Genomic DNA, 14,005 nt, shown 5'->3' on the forward strand with positions numbered 1-14,005 from the left:
TTCCCAGACTCCAGCATATTTTCCCAGACTATGGGAAACACCTATATCGGGCCTCAGCAATATAGGAAGATGCTGAAAGACATAATCGCATACTGAGCGGGAGGAGGCAATTCTAAACTCCTCCTGTATTCTACCAAAGACCACCACAGAGCTCTGTGGTTGGTTGCCAGGAGTTGACACTGATGTGACGGCACACCTAGAGCTACCTAATGGCGTAGTGGGTAAATGACTTGTCCAGCAATCATGAGGTTGCCGGTTTGTATCCCTGCTGGTATGTTTCCCAGCCTATGGGAAACACCTATATCGGGCAGCAAAGATACAGGAAGATGCTGAAAGGCATCATCTCATACTGTGTGGGAGGAAGCAATGGTAAACCCCTCCTGTATTCTACCAAAGACAACCACATGGCTCTGTGTTTGCCAGGAATCGACACCAACTCGACGGCACAGTACCTTTACCTTATTGTTCAGTAATAAAGCATTCTTCCTTTTTTTCCTGCCACCTTTTTGGCCACTGTCACGTCCTTCTCTTCAATTATATGTCACTATGTTTACTCTGCATATGAAAATGCCTTCCAGGGAAATTTAGTCTGATAGGTATGTTTTCAAAGCACCGGTCGCTGTGCCAGCTGTGCAGGAATTTCTAGCATGGGAATTGCCGGAGGTTTGGGGGTTCAAGCCATCTGCCATTTTTACAGGCAGCATACACCTTGGTGAAATGAACAGAGGAGGCATGTTGAGCAACCTTCCCCATGCACAAACTGGGGGAACAATGACAAATGCTCTTTCTGGTTTGCATTGGTGAAGATTTGGGGCTGGCAGTAACCCCAAGGTTAGCCCAAACTTGGAGTCTAGTTGTTACAGCCCATTTGTCAATGTAGCTACAGGCCACATTTCAATTGTCGTTTTCCAGCCTGCGTTAGAATAAAAAGCCCTTTATGTGTGTCCTCAAATCTTTTGTGAAATTGCCTGTACCAGAATACAACCTGCATGCATAATACACATCTGGCCTAGGTGAGCTCCAACCCAGATCAAAGGACACCTTTTATAGGATATGCAAATGTAGAAAACAAAAGGACTCCGCGGAGTGCTTACCAGAACATCAATCACCAGTCAGCAATAACTTGCTCCGACTTCAGGGCAATATTAATAAACATAGAATACGTAAAGGGATGTGCTGTGTATACAATATGGTTTAATGACAGTTATTACTTTTAATTGTTATTATTAAATACATTACTGAACTGGGGAAAAAGTGATGTTTCTCTGAGAACACCTTCAATAATTGTTCAGTAATATTCAACAAAAGAGACCCATCTCTGCAACAGTTCATCACATTTTCTGTTTCGATTCCAAAACAATTTCAGTCGCGTTAATGTGTCCATTTCAGCTACTGAAAATGCTTTCCTAAGCTATCCCATAGCGTGCAGTGGCCCATTATATTGCCAATGCTCTGCAGCTACCACCTCAGCAGCCAATAACAGATTTTCAGGCAGTCTTCTGATCCCACACATCAGTACCTTTTTAAACATTCAACAGTATCATAAAAGGAACCAATCTCAGCTTAATCCTAGTCATTACAAAAATGATATATAATACTTTTTGCCAAAACTTTCTAACTGAAGGTATTCTCACCACAGACATTGGAAACGACATCAGAGTTTTGCAAGAACTAATCAAGTCACATTGATAGATCCTATGAAATCTTTGTAAGGTCAAAGACCATCCATACAGGATTCTATGTCCCTCTCTCTCTGTTTCACTGATAAGAATGTGTGTGTGTGTTTCATACAGCTTCCAATTCTTTTCTGTAACTGGAATTTCTAGTTTTGATATCTGTTTAGTGTTATTCACATCTTCCTTCTAAATCACATCCAAAATTAGACCACAAATATTTTGACAATGTTTTTACTCACATGATCACTTCTCATTGTAGACGAGTAATATAATTGTTAGCACCCTTGGAATATTTTTGAACAAGAAGATGGCTGAGCCGCTATTACTTTTCACAATCCTTACATATTCAACATTGGCTAATGTTCCTTGACCAAAGCAATGGGTTTCGATAGTATACATGCTTCTCTAGCAACAGTAATTTGCTCCTTCCCATTCCTCATTACTTATTATGGGTTTTCCTCCTTCAAGGTCCTAGCTTGTCTGGAGAATGCAAATGGAGAATGCAAATGTAAAACATCAGGTGAGAGGAAACTATACCTGATGAGTTTACAAACTGACTTAGCATTTGGTCTGCTGACTTCAAGGACCAATCTATCTCCATCAAGCCTTATAAAACCCCCATCTCAATGAGAAACATTTGGTTTGAGTATCTCATCTCTCTGGAGAGGACCCTGTCTAGTTTCTGCTTTCTTTGGAATTTGAACTCCTGCCTGTTTTATATTACCTGCTTCAACTTTCTGATTGTTGATTGCCTTTTATTGAGCTTGACTTTTGCTTGCTCTTATACTTCTTGCCTCTAGCCCCATTAGACAGTTAGCTGGCCTCCCACAAGGCCCTCAAACCTGATCACTTTTGGCCTGGCTCCTGCTGGATTGACAGGAATCCCTCGAGCCCCTTGAGGTGGCTCACAAGCTGTCTCTTTGAACCTACGAACCGAGTCGGATTGAATTTGAGCCCGGCTCAATTTGAGTCGGCTCGCACACCCCTATTGTCAACCCCCTAGGATGGTCTGTATGTTAGCACAATTCTTACTCAAAACATAACTAAGCTAAACCCTGATAAGAGAGAAAGGCAACCACACTGAATAAGTAACACAGGCAAAAAGGATATATTTTAAATATTCACCCAACAGAAGGCTTCAACAACAAACATCCTTGCATGAAAAAGTATGTGAACCCTGCACTCGGTAACTGGTTGCACTTTCCTGGGCAGCAATACCTGCAATTAAATGTTTCTGATAACTGGTGATCAGTCTCTCATATCAGCTTGGAGGAATCTGTTGTATCCTGTCCAGTTATCTTTTGCATTTTGTTTCAACATTTGTCCCAAGGGGTGTCCTGTAGAGAGCGTGGGGGTGGAGTCAGAAAGGAAAAGGGAGGAAAAGGAGAAAGAGAGAATGGAGTTGTTGCTGAATAAACCTTCAGTTAAATCTACACAAGATTTCCTTTGGGGGATGTGGGAAGCAGCTATAAAACAGAATCTTGACCCATTCTTCCATACAAAATTTGCACTCTGCAGGTAATTGGAAAGTATGATTTTCTTTGACACCAACACACATACAAACTCTTCAAAATATATTATATGTGTTAAGTGTTATGTGTTATGTTACTATTATAGTTTTGCTGTAAACTGCGTTTCAACAACAAAAGTTCTTAAAGCAAATAAAATAGTCATAATCATAATATGGTTCCTTATCCACAAAAGACCTCACAGCCTTTAAAAAAAAAAAAAGCACAGTAAACATTGGAGGTGTGCAGTGTTGGAGATGAATAAGGCCAGTTGCTTTTCCTCTGCTAAATATAGGAAAGTGGCCACTTGCCTAGTTACAGGGAGAGATCTGATCATGGGCTTTACACATCTCATCATTTTGGCCCTTCAGTACTGTATACCTCAACAATGCCAGGCAACAATATTTTACTTCCCTCTGCAGCAGAAGCAGATGGTGGAGGCACCACCGGAGGTGGGTGGGGGGAGGCACCTTTAAGTGTAAATTCGTAGGTGCTTAGTTACCTCCCTGAAAGGTCTTCCTAGCAGCAGCACGCCAACCAGCACTTGCTGCGGTGGAGGATCGACTCTGCCATTCAGGTGGAGGAGGCCATTTGTGTGGTCAGCAAATGGACTCCACGCATGTGCAGAGGCCAACTGAGTGGTGGAGACAATCCTCCACCGCAGTGGATACTGGGTGGTATGGCACTGCTAGGAAGAGCTTTCAGGTGTGGCAGGACAGGAGGTAAGCACCTACTAATTTACACTTAAAGGGGGGGGAGAGAGAAGTTTATTCAGTCATTGACCCACCGCCTCCCCCCAGCAGCGCTCTGCACCACATCCCTATAACAAAGAGCTTGCCATTGGGATTCCATTGAGGCAAAACCAATTGATTTCTAAATATAAATCAGAAAGGGGCTGGTTAATCAGCCCCTTGGGTTTCATTAACATACTATCCTTATTGATTTGTTTAGGTAAAAGGTAAAGTGTGCCGTCAAGTTGATTTCGACTCCTTGCACCCACAGACCCCTGTGGTTTCCTTTGCTAGAATACCAGAGGGATTTACCATTGCCTCCTCCCATGCCATATGAGATGATGCCTTTGTTTAGAGAATGTTAAATTACACACACACCCATCACTGCCATTTCAAAATTTGATTTGGGGGGAGGGAGGTATTCTTTTCCACCTCCTGAGAATAGCCATTTATAGAGATAAATAAAAAGAACTTGTGCCCATTGGTTTTAGGTCTTCATGACAGAGGATGTTATTAGAGAACCCCTTAGCTTTAGCTAGAGAGGATGCTGCAATATAATTTCATTATCCTAAATTATGCATGCATTTCCCACTAAACATTTCCTTCTTAAGCAATCCCCTAATCTATAGTGTTTGGTTTGTGTTAATAGTATTCTGTAGGCAACATTTCTTGCTGAAATAGTGTGAACGTAAAGAGGCCTTTAACTCTGTGAAGATTTTTTGGGCAAATATGCCTGTGCCAGCACTAATTTTCTTCCTCTCAAAGATAAAGTGGTTTCCTGCAACCTCTTAATGTATAATGTATCCTGAGCAAGCTCAGGGAACCAGAATCAAGAATTAAATAACAAGGGCAGAAACTACTTCAAGGTAATCTGTTTTTTTTTAAATATAACCCAAGAGACTTACAGTAAAATATGAAAGTATACTATGATCTCCATTATCCAAATCCCTTCTTTTTTCTCTTTTTGTTTCCTGACTCCTGCAGTTGCTTTTACATTCTCCTTTTTAAAGAGAAGAAACTTGGTACTTGGACTAAATTATTTGGATTTATTTTACCTGGTTCCAGCTAAATAATGTCCATGGATCCTGTTCTACCCAAATGTGTTCAGCTCACAATCAGTGTTAAGCCTATTGAGTAGTGTAATTCAAAGTTATGCAACTTGCCATGCCGCTCCATGCTGAATGCAGCCCAACAGTGGTCTTTCAGGGACCTGATACCTCTCCAAGTTTTGCTACCTGTTGGAAATTTTAAAACAATCAAGCAAAGCAACAGTCAAATGGGCTGTCAAGTACTTGGCAGACCACACAAAGCATGGCTGGTGGCTGTGTTCCACTTGCTGAACACTAGTTATTCAGGATACCATCAAACACAGAGACACACCTGCACCTCCAAGTACCATCCAAGTGTAATGCCACAAGGTAACTCAAAGAGTATCCAGGTGCATACCTACATATGCATCAGCCACACTTGGGATCTCTGCTCCTGGTCTAGAGCATATGTACCTATTTGGCACCTGGAATTCAGTATATGCAATTATGCATATAAGTGTATGCAGTTATGAAGCTTCATAGCACCAGACTGTGAGGTCATTCATACAATCAGAAACTGTTCTAGCCAGATTTGGGAGCTATGTGTGCCCCCAGTTTTTGTTTGTGTGGAAACAAGGTAGGAGGAAAACCTAGGTAGACATGATTGTGTGGAAGCAAGGTAGGAGGAAAAGCTACACGGGTTTTCCTCCTACCTTGCTTCCACACAAATGAAAATTGGGAGCATACACAGATCCCAAACCCGGGTAGTACACAGAATGACCTTAAGGAAGCAAGCAAGACACGCTGGAGGCAAAATAAAACTTCAGAGGGTCACTAATCAGTCTGACTGGGAATTGCTTGAGCATGAGAGAAATCTACTCATTGAGCAGCTAACAAAACCATAATTGATGGGGAGGAGGCAACATGAGGGGCGATTCACATGAGAGTCCTTGGCAGGCTGGGAGGGCACATGGGGAAGGCGGTACTAATTTATTTATTTATTTATTTATTTACTTACCTACTTAAAACATTTCTATACTGCCCCAAACCTGAATCCCTGGGCAGTTTACAATCAAAATTCTATTTATTTATTTATTTACATTTATATCCCGCTCTTCCTCCACGGAGCCCAGAGCGGTGTACTACATACTTGAGTTTCTCCTCACAACAACCCTGTGAACTAGGTTAGGCTGAGAGAGAAGTGACTGGCACAGAGTCACCCAGCAAGTATCATGGCTGAATAGGGATTTGAACTCAGGTCTCCCCAGTTCTAGTCCAGCACTCTAACCACTACACCACGCTGGCTCCTACCTACCTTCCCCTACTTTAACCTACCTTTCCCACAAATGTCCGAACTTTCCTCCATCAGTACACCTCCCATGCACTCACATGGACAGCCCTGCTCCATGAAGCACAGAAAAGGTGGAGGGATCCAGGGCCAGATGTTGCCAGATGGTTGTTTCAGCCTCCAGGCATCCTTCAATCCAACTTGCTGCACGTGTGTCACATTGTGGATTCCCCCATCAGATGGCTGCTCTATGTGCCCATCTCTATGACTTCTTGGGCTGCATGCAGCCCAAGGAAACACACAATATCCAGTAGCTGGGGTAAGATTTGTTAAGGGGGTTACACGGGTTTGTTAAGGGGGTTTGTTAAGGGAGTTACGCGGGCAGGGAGTGGAGGGATCCGCGAGGATTCCATTGCTTCTCACGACCAACCTAACCCTGCTTGGGGCAGCCTCAAGATCTCTTTCTCCCACAAGAGACAGAGAAGAGAGGAATGGGCAATGGCAGTGAGCATGAATTGTCCCCTTTGCTAGGCAGGGTCTGCCTCAGTTTGCATTTGGATGGGTGATTACACATGTATCAAATAAATCAATTGAATAAATCAAATAAATAATGTAAAGACTATAAGATATTCCCCTTAGGGGATGGGGCTGTAGCTGAGTGGTAGAGAATCTCTTTGTGTGCAGAACATCCAAGATTCACTCCCTGGCAGCATGTCCAGTTGGTCTCGGAGACACCCCTGCCTGAAACCTTGGAGAGCTGCTGTCAGTCAGAGTAGACAACATGGAGCCAGATGGATCAATGATCGGTCTTGGTATAAGACAGCATCATATATTTACAGTATAGACATAGAGCATCTGCTTTGCAAACAGAAGGCCCAAGATTAACTCCCTGGCATCTCCTGGTAGGGCAGGGAGAGAATTGTACCTGAAATTTTGAAGAGCTGCTCATTCAGTGTAGACACTACCTGTGGTCTATCTTGGTATAAGGCATCTTCCTATAATCCTATGTAGTTATGACCATCAGCTATTTTTCTGGACCTTGAACCTGAATAGATAGTCTCTCCCTCTACCCGCCCCGCCAACCTCCGTGTGTGTACCTGCATGGTGAAGACACAATGCAGAGATCACTTCAATAGCCACCTCAGCTGATATTGTGTGACTTTCTGGCATTCCAAGACTCTGAATAGTTCACTGGAATAACTGACACATTCTTCAGCTAATTAGGAGTCTGAAACCCCCTCTCTGGCAGATGGCCTGATAAGACAGGGTGCCACAGAATGTAACACTCACCAATGTCTGGGATTTGTCTTCTTCGGTCAGAATCACTCACTGTCAAACATCATAGAGACTCCAAGACGTGCTTCTGTGTCAAGCGTGAACCCAACTGACATGGCACTTCCAGAGAGTTAGATGGAAAACTTTTGCAAAACAGACCGCCTGGCTGAAGTTTAATTAGAAAATGTAAAAGGGTCGCATAGCTCATGTATGATTCACATTGCCCCCAAATGCTATGCTATGCTAAGAATATCCTCCTAGATAAGATCACATTTGCTTTTTTTCTAAATTGTGTCTATAACCGGGATGGCCAAAATTCCTGAGCATAAGAGCTACCAACATGTTCCTCTACAGCTGTAAGACAAACATACCCAAGTCAGGCATCATCCCTTTATAACAGACCAATGCTTAAAGATCTTCAAAAATTCCTAGAGCTCACTAGAGGTTAATTTTGGAATGGAACCAGTTCTATGACAAAAGCTCGGAATGATCATAAACATTTGCATGATTTCATACAGGGCCAGCCCCTTGGGTTTTTGGTACCTTGGGCAAAATTGAAGTATGAACCCCCAGCTTTTACTTGAGCTGCACAGGCTGCTCATTCTCCAAGTCAAATGACGAACCAGGCCTGACTGCATAGGAACATAGGAAGCTGCCGTATATGGAGCCAGACCATTGGTCCATCTACCTCAGTATTGTCTACACAGACTGGCAGCGGCTTCTCCAAGGTTGCAGGCAGGAGTCTCTCTCAGCCCTATCTTGGAGATGCCAGGGAGGGAACCTAGAACCCTCTGCATACATGCATGCAGGTGCTTTTCCCAGAGTGCCCCAAAAATCTTACAGTGCTCACACGTCTCCCATGCCAGAGACCAGCTAGGAGGAGATCCAAGCCAGAGAACCTGCCCACTCAATTTCAACCCAAGGAGTTGTGGTGCCCTTCAAGAACTGGTGCCCTAGACCAAGGATCCTCAACACTGGGCCCCCAGATGTTCTTGGACTTTAATAATAATCCCCAGTGGCCTTTGGCTGGGGATTATGAGAGTTGAAGTCCAAGAACATCTGGGGGCCCAATGTTGAGGTTCCCTGCCCTAGACAACCACCTAGAATGTCACACATGGTATTATTATTATTATTATTATTATTATTATTATATTTCTATACCGCCCTTCCAAAAATGGCTCAGAGAGGTTTACACAGAGAAATAATAAATAAATAAGATAGATCCCTGTCCCCAAAGGGCTCACATTCTAAAACAAAACATAAGATCGACACCAGCAACAGTGACTGGAAGTACTGCACTGGGGGTGGATAGGGCCAGTTACTCTCCCCCTGCTAAATAAAGAGAATCACCACATTAAAAATTGCCTCTTTGCCATGTTAGCAGGGGTTATACCCTACTCTTGCCTCCATAAAGATTTTCTCCATTTAGAAACATGTAATATGTTTGTAATATTTATTTTACAAGTTGAGAACTTCCACATTATGCCACACTATGAAGTCTTGAGGAGCACTCCAGTTCAGATTTTAAATCTTTGCTGTCTGTTTTAATTATGATTGTCCATATTAATGACCCATTATTCTTTATGAGGTACATGCTCTTGAAAGTTTTTGGCTATTAGACGTATTTTTAGGAACACGCATAATAAATAAGAATATTTGATATTTGATATTTGACTCACTCGTAAATTCATATAATATTGTTATCAATGAAAACAGAGTTCCATTTTAAAGGAGAAGCTTCACAGCCTAGTAATAACCGTCTTGAATTAGGGGAGAGGGGGACGCACCCTTAAAATATCTTACAACTTTGATGTGATTTTAAAGAACAATGTCACCATTCCTCCAAGGAACCCTATACAAATCCCCTTCTTCAGTTCAGTATATAAAGGGATTTGTCAGAAACTGTTGCCATTTCAGTGAAGCAGAAAAACTGCAGTGCTATTCATTGAACTAGTTCAATGACCAAGTGGCAGATATAGCTGGGCTATATTTTCCCTGGCTTTGCCTCTGACACCCATTGAAATTTCCGCCCTCTTCTCCTGCCTTCCCTTCTGCCCTCTTCTCCTTCTGCCCTCTTCTTCTCCTTCTGCCCTCTCCTGCCCTCCCTTTCAGATTCTTGGTGTCACTTCGGAAGCTGCTGCCATTTTAATCTGCTTTAAACATGAGCTCTGCAGACTGTTTATCAGATCAGAAAGCTGCCCCTCCATTGTAGCTGTACCAAAGAAGTGGGTCTTTTAAAAATGTCGTGTAAATTATCTAGCCAGATTAGACCATCTGATAAAGATTTAGATCACAGTACACAGCTTGCATCTGCGTTTCCATCTGCATAGCATTAAAAAAAAAAATCAGAGTATTCTATTGTCGAAATCACCAGAACAAATGGAAAGATCCGACTTAATTAAGAATTAAACCCACTTGCAGAATTTGGAGCATATTGGTGGCAAGTATATTTGAAAGGGTTTAGGAAGGAAGAAGAATAAATTTAACTTTTCTACCAAGTCTGAGTCATCTGCTGCATCGGCATGAAAAATTCTATTGCATTTTGGGGGCACAAAGAGCTTTATAACAAAGATAATTCTGTGAGTCCATTTTTATTTTACAATGGGGGAACTGACAGTTAAGCAGAATGACACACTCAAGGTCCCTCTGAGGTTTCAGAGCTGTGTAGAGATTTGAACTCAGGCCTCCTCAGCAGTGTTTTTTTCATCTATGTGCGGACTGAGCTTTGTCCTGGGTGGCAATATGAAGGTGGTGTGTGTGCACATGCAATCAGAATGGGGCCTTCCTGATTCAACCTGAGCGGGATCTAAAATTAACTAAGCAGACATCAAAAAACCTGTGTGCACATGCACATGCGCACGTCTTAGAGGGGACACTGCTCCCTAGTCCAAGTGCAACACTGCATTGGTCTGTCTCTTAGATCACTTTGAAATATCTTAACTCTGGTGCAAATGCCAATAGCCAGGGTCCAAAAAGCATCATGTACCACTCAAGTGGTTCTTCATGCGTACTAGGGCTTAACTTTATTCCAGTTGTAACTGCAACACATTGAGATTATGAATATGCTTTTTAACATAACTTTTCTGTGAATTTCTCATAGTCCTTTAAGAATAATTCACACAGGGGGGGAAATATGAAAACTTGCAAAAACAAGCAAGAAGTTTCCCTCATGTATCCCACCTCCTTTCCCCCCATGTCCAGACAGAACATGGTGAATCAGACTGGTTCCAGATTGGCAAAGGAGTAAGTATGAATTTCTCCTTATTTATTAAACTTATATGCTGAATATATACTGAGAGAAGCTGGACTGGAAGAAGATGAGCGTGGTTTTAAAGCTGGAGGAAGAAACATCAATAACCTGCGCTACACTGATGACACCACTCTAATAGCTGAGAATCAGGATGATCTGTTAGCTCTAGTAATGAAAGTCAAGGAGCACAGTGAAAAAATGGGACTACGACTAAATGTAAAGAAGACTAAACTAATGACAACAGATACAGCAACCAGCCTCAGAATTGATAATGAAGACACTGAAGTGGTGGATAGCTTCTGCCTTTTAGGATCGACCATCAACAGTAAAGGATCCAGCAGTCAAGAAATATGTCGCAGACTGGCACTTGGTAGGGTTGCAATGAAGGTCTTGGAAAGGATATTTAGATGTCGTGATGTGTCTATACCTACAAAGATTAGAATCGTTCAGACAATGGTTTTCCCTGTGACACTCTATGGATGTGAAAGCTGGACTTTGAAGAAGCAAGATAGAAAAAGTATTGATGCTTTCAAACTTTGGTGCTGGAGAAGACTTTTGAGGATACCATGGACAGCCAGGAAAACAAACATATGGATCATAGAACAAATCAATCCAGAATTTTAATTCAAGGCACAAATGACCAGACTCAAACTATCATACTTCGGACATGTTATGCGAAAACCCATATCTCTTGAGAAATCCATAATGCTGGGGGGAGTTGAAGGAAAGAGAAGAAGAGGATGACCAGCAGCAAGGTGGATGGACTTGATTACAAGATAGATCATCCTGGAGAAAATCTGTCTATGTGGTCGCTAGGAGTCAGCATCGACTTGACAGCACTTAATCAATCAATCAATCAATCAATCAATCCCACCTCCATTTCCTGCTCTTTTCTCAGTTGTCACCCATTTCAATTAGCCTCTCTGGGAGAGAGCCAACCTCTCATTCTTTATAAAGTTTCATTTATGTGAAATAAAAAACAAAACAAGAAACAGATAGATTGAAGCATTAGATAGATGATGACAAATGATTTATATGAGAAAGGTTTATGTACCATTTTAAATTTGGTTAGCAGCCATGACTGATTATCCTGGCTGACATACATAGTGATGTGGGGTGTGTGTGTTTGTGTGTGTGTGTGAGAGAGAGCCAGCGTTCTGTAGTGGTTAGATTATTGAACTATGACCAGCGATATCCGAGTTCAAATCCCCGTTCAGCCATGAAACTCACTGGGTAGCTCTGGGCCAGTCACTTTTCTCTCATCCTAGCCTACCTCACAGGGGTTGTTGTGGGAATCAGCGTAACCATGTACACCACTATGGGCTCCTTGATGGAAGAGTGAGATATAAATGTAATCAATCAATCAATCAATCAAGTTTAATGACTGCAAGAGGAGGGGGCAATTTTCACTGATCTCCCTTTCTCTCTGATGTGCCTCCAGAACAATATGTCCCTGAGGGTTCTGCAACTCTCAGGGACATATTTTTGAGAGGCACAGAGGAAAGGGGAGACTTTCCTCTGTGAAAAATAAATCCCAGACAAAAAAAGAGGGTGGGGGGAATTCCCAAAGATGCTGAAAAAATATTAATTCTTCATTCATTCATTGCCTGATATGTTTTGCGCATGAAAGTGCTCTTGCTTAGAGGCACCTGTATGCTATAATATATTTTGCTGGGGATTGTATCCCACATTAGGAACAGCTATATCGTATTGTAGACTCATTGCATTCCTGCTGTTACAGGATACAATCCCAAGAGAAAGATATTATGGCATACAACTGCCTCTGAGGAAGAGCACTTTTATGATCAAAATGTATCAAGCATTGAATGAATAAAGAAATGGTTAATATTTTTTCAGCATCTTTGGGAGTTTCTCCTCCCTTTTTGTCTTCGCTTTTTAGTGCTTTTTAGTGCTTTTCATCCCCCTTGTTTCTTGCTTGAAAAAATAGCACCTCCTCCCTGTTGTGGTCTAGAATTTTTTTCCACTGCACCCATTAGTGTGGATGTCAACCACACTAATGGGACATATAAAGTAATGGGACCCTAGGTAAAAAGTAATACGACCCTAGATCCACAGTAGATTCTAGACCAGGTTCTGTGGGTTCAAGAACATATTTTTGGGAGATACAGAGTAGGGATATTCAAGCAGATGCCACTTGAATCTGGGTGATTTGAGTGATTCAAATTTGAATTGAATCACCCCTTAAAAGGGCAACTTGATTCAAATTTGAGTTGAATTTAAAAAATTTGATTTGAATGCAATTAGAAAGCCATTGGGCATCTTTTGAAAACCATTCAGGCCCCCTGGTTGGATAAAAAAAAGTTTCAAAAACAGTATCAAATGGATTTGAATACAATTTGAATTCAAATCAATTTTTCAAACCAGATTTGAATTTGATTCAGAGTTGAAATAAATTTTTGGAATTCGATTTGAATTTGAAACAAATAAAAATTATTTTGTGCACATCTCTTGCACAGAGGGAAGGGGAAAGTAGTGAAAAATAACCCATAGACAAAAAAGAAGGGTAATTCCCAAAGATGCTGAATAAATATCAATGGATTCTTTATTCATTCATTGCCTGATGTGTTTCCAGAATCAAAGTGCTCTTACTCAGATGTAACAAGAATATCTATTCAGGTGGGGTACCATATAGAGCTGTTTAAACAGAGAAAGGTTTTTCTTGGCCTGACACTTGCTGATGACATCAGGAACCATATTATTTTAAAATCAAATTTGGTCAAACCTCTGAAGCATTGAGTTGAAAACTCTCATGCAGTTTATGGCTCTCCATAACCTTTTACACCTGTTTATACCTAACTATGTATTGGTTTGACTTCTACTACAATGATTCAGATGTCCCCTTGAAAGTATTCATGCTCTCTGTATGGTTCAATGTGATGCATCTCCTACGCAGAGCAGGTGGGTAGTGATCATGAAGCTTCCCTCCATGAGAAGAGTATAAATGGCAGAGATCAAAGTAGCAATTTTAAAAGATGCCTATAACAGCTGGGCAGAAGTATGGGGGGAAACACACACATAATCCCCCCCAGCTGTATGCTAATATAAATGCAAGAGGAGGATCATCATACATCAAAATAGACACTATACAATCAAACTGGAATAAAATGTGTGCACTGCCTTGGTTATGAAATGTGTTTGCTGTGTAGGATTTATAACCTTTTCTCTTTGCACAGAGGATAATCATGATGGAAACAATCTAGGGGGAAGAGATTGCTGCTCCTAGGATGG

General features: G+C 41.7%; 1 long non-coding RNA gene across 2 annotated transcripts in view; it reads right to left on the bottom strand.

The window, feature by feature from the left end:
• Window positions 1-1,227: 1,227 nt before the first annotated feature.
• The window catches only part of LOC128334533 (uncharacterized), a 48,939-nt gene continuing 36,161 nt past the window's right edge, over window positions 1,228-14,005 (bottom strand). The window contains exons 5-7 of one of the 2 annotated variants that reach the window (XR_008311304.1): window positions 7,522-7,672; window positions 4,971-5,150; window positions 1,228-3,013 (exon numbers count right to left, since the gene is read on the bottom strand). This is a non-coding gene — a long non-coding RNA (uncharacterized LOC128334533). The remainder of the gene's footprint in view (window positions 3,014-4,970; window positions 5,151-7,521; window positions 7,673-14,005) is intronic. The other variant, XR_008311305.1, reaches the window with a different exon arrangement.

This window comes from Hemicordylus capensis, chromosome 9 (assembly GCF_027244095.1).
Source record: "Hemicordylus capensis ecotype Gifberg chromosome 9, rHemCap1.1.pri, whole genome shotgun sequence".
NCBI lineage: Eukaryota > Metazoa > Chordata > Lepidosauria > Squamata > Cordylidae > Hemicordylus > Hemicordylus capensis.